Source organism: Mauremys mutica, unplaced genomic scaffold (assembly GCF_020497125.1).
Source record: "Mauremys mutica isolate MM-2020 ecotype Southern unplaced genomic scaffold, ASM2049712v1 Super-Scaffold_100036, whole genome shotgun sequence".
Classification (NCBI taxonomy): Eukaryota; Metazoa; Chordata; order Testudines; family Geoemydidae; genus Mauremys; species Mauremys mutica.
In genome coordinates, this window is record NW_025423256.1 from 6,573,907 (window position 1) to 6,577,197 (window position 3,291).

Consider the following 3,291-nt stretch of genomic DNA (forward strand, 5'->3'; position numbering starts at 1 on the left):
CCCTGGGGGCAGGGGCAGGGGGACCCCCCCCCAAGGGGGCTCCTTTGGGTCTGGTCTGGTCCAGGGTTTGGTTCACACCCTGTTGCTGAGAGGGCTTCAAAATGTCTTGGTTGTTTACTGCTGCTGGGGGGAGCACAAGGGGGAAAGGAGGGGCCAGGGGCCAGGTCTGTGCTGCACTGTGGGGACTGAGCATGTTCCCAGCCTGGCAGAATCTACAATCTCTGTCTGCAGGGAAAGGGCCTGGGGGAATCGTGATGTGAAATGAACTGAAGCCTGTTCTGAAACCTCCACAACTGCCCTTCTCGCCCTGCCAGGCTGCAGAATGACGCCCACCTCTCGCTCCAGCTCGTCCCAACCTCCCATGGGACAGGAGAAATGGCTGTAGCGGAGCCAGCTCAGGTAGGGGTTATTGGGGGGTTGCTGGTGGGTTCCTGCTGGAGGGGGAGGGGCAGGAAATACTGAAGAGGTGGCAACTTCTGGGGAGTTAGGTCTGGGTGAGGATAGGGAGTGGGGACAGACTGTGACAAACCTGCTGGGACGTGTCCTAGGACCAATCCTATTCAATTTATTCATAAATGATCTGGAGAAAGGGGTAAACAGTGAGGTGGCAAAGTTAACAGATGATACTAAACTGCTCAAGAAAGTTAAGACCAAAGCAGATTGTGAAGAACTTCAAAAAGATCTCACAAAACTAAGTGATTGGGCAACTAAATGGCAAATGAAATTTAATGTGGATAAATGTGAAGTAATGCACATTGGAAAAAATAACCCCAACTATACATACAACATGATGAGGGCTAATTTAGCTACAACGAGTCAGGAAAAAGATCTTGGAGTCATCGTGGATAGTTCTCTGAAGACGTCCACGCAGTGTGCAGAGGCGGTCAAAAAAGCAAACAGGATGTTAGGAATCATTAAAAAGGGGATAGAAAATAAGACAGAGAATATTTTATTGCCCTTGTATAAATCCATGGTACGCCCACATCTCGAATACTGTGTTCAGATGTGGTCTCCTCACCTCAAAAAAGATATTCTAGCACTAGAAAAGGTTCAGAAAAGGGCAACTAAAATGATTAGGGGTTTAGAGAGGGTCCCATACAAGGAAAGATTAAAGAGGCTAGGACTCTTCAGCTTGGAAAAGAGAAGACTAAGGGGGGAATATGATAGAGGTCTACAAAATCATGAGTGATGTGGAGAAAGTGGATAAGTAAAAGTTATTTACTTATTCCCATAATCCAAGAACTAGGGGTTACCAAATGAAATTAATAGGCAGCAGGTTTAAAAGAAATAAAAGGAAGTTCTTCTTCACGCAGCGCACAGTCAACTTGTGGAACTCCTTACCTGAGGAGGTTGTGAAGGCTAGGACTATAACAATGTTTAAAAGGGGACTGGATAAATTCATGGTGGCTAAGTCCATAAATAGCTATTAGCCAGGATGGGTAAGGAATGGTGTCCCTAGCGTCTGTTCCTCAGAGGATGGAGATGGATGGCAGGAGAGAGATCACTTGATCATTGCCTGTTAGGTTCACTCCCTCTGGGGCACCTGGCATTGGCCACTGTCGGTAGAGAGATACTGGGCTGGATGGACCTTTGGTCTGACCCGGTACAGCTGTTCTTATGTTCTTATTTTAACATGGGCCTAGATCCTTGGAACAAACACTTGGGTGTTGGGGGAGAAAATTCCCTAATTTGTGAAACAGGAAACAGACAAAGCAACTCCCTGGGCGGGGCTGGGAAAACTGACCAGATTTCCAGGGCTGAACCCTCAGCCTGCTAGCCAGGGGCTGGTGTGACATGGAAAGGGGGCACCCAGCAGGGAGGTGTAGGGAAGATGTCCCAGCCCCTCATATCCAGCTGCTGGCAGTGGGGAGGGTGTTGGGTTCCCTGCCATGGGGCAGTGCCTGGACCCTACTGGGGACTCCATCTCCTGTATCAGCCTCTGGCTAGTAGGTCTGTGGTGGATCTGCTGGGAGAGACAAGGGGCTCTCACTTCGTCCCCTCACCCAGATGTCTCCTGGCTGCTCTCAGCAGTATGGGGATAGGACTCTGCTGACTCTCTGAGCTTCCATTTGATTGGCTCCTTTCCTCCATGAATAGTGGGGATGTGAGCGGGGCAGCAGGTACTGAGTGTTGGGCTCTTGCTCTTTCAGGGGCCGGTGACCTTCGAGGAGGTGGGTGTGTATTTCACCAGGGAAGAGGGGGCTCTGCTGGACCCTGCTCAGAGAGCCCTCTACTGGGACGTCATGCAGGAGAACTGTGAGAATGTGACCTCGCTGGGTAAGGGTTCCTGTCCCCTCGGATCTTGGAAGGGGAAATGCAGAGTTAAGGTTCATGCCACTCCCCCAATGCCACCTCTGCTCTGCCCTGTTGCAGCATCACCCCAACATGCCAGAGACACCCACACTAGCCCTCTCCCCTCCCCTGTTACAGAGCGCTCTGGGAACAGATCAGTACAGCAGAATGTCTAACATGTTCTTCTCTTTGCTAAGAGAATATTCGGGTTCAAATCCATCATAGCAAACAGAAGCTTCCTCCCCCTGGCCTGCTCTCCAGTACTGAACCTCCTGCACCCAGGCCAGCTGAGACTTGCACAGTGTTACTACCCCCTTGCCCTCAACCTGAGTTTTCCTTTTGAGTCACTGCCTTCACTTACCCCTCACTAAGCCCCACAGATCACTCGAACATACGCCCCCAGGGTGCTGACAACCCCCATGGCAAGAACACACCCTTGGGCACCTTTGCTGACAAAGCCTACAACACTCAGCACGGAAATGAGGCAGAATTGCCCCCCAAGTTTCACATGCACCTCTCTGCATAGCACAGGCACAGCTTTGCCCAGCTGCTGCAACCCATCCCTCCATCAGCCAGTCACAGCTACAGCTGGCCCAGTGCACACAGCTGGAGGCATGCGGATAGATGCTGGGATTCCCACCTGTGACCACAGCACAGACAATGTCTTAGTCTTTCCTCGGATCGATAATAGGTTCATAGCTTTGAAGGCCAGATGTGACTATTAGGTCATCTACTCTGACGTCCTTTATACCACAGACCATAGAATTCATCCCGTTACTGCTGCATTGAGCTGAATACCTGAGTCCCTGAGGCAGTTGATTAACCTTTGCACGGCCCACACAGAACCATTCTCACTGGTTCTGGCCAGCTACAGGGTTAAGGGTTGGGGGAAAGTTTACATTAACTTTTCACTTCCTGGTCTGCAGAGGTTTAAGTTTACTCACCGTCCATATGGTGCAAGGCAGGAGACAGCACTGGACAACCTTAACTCTGCATTAA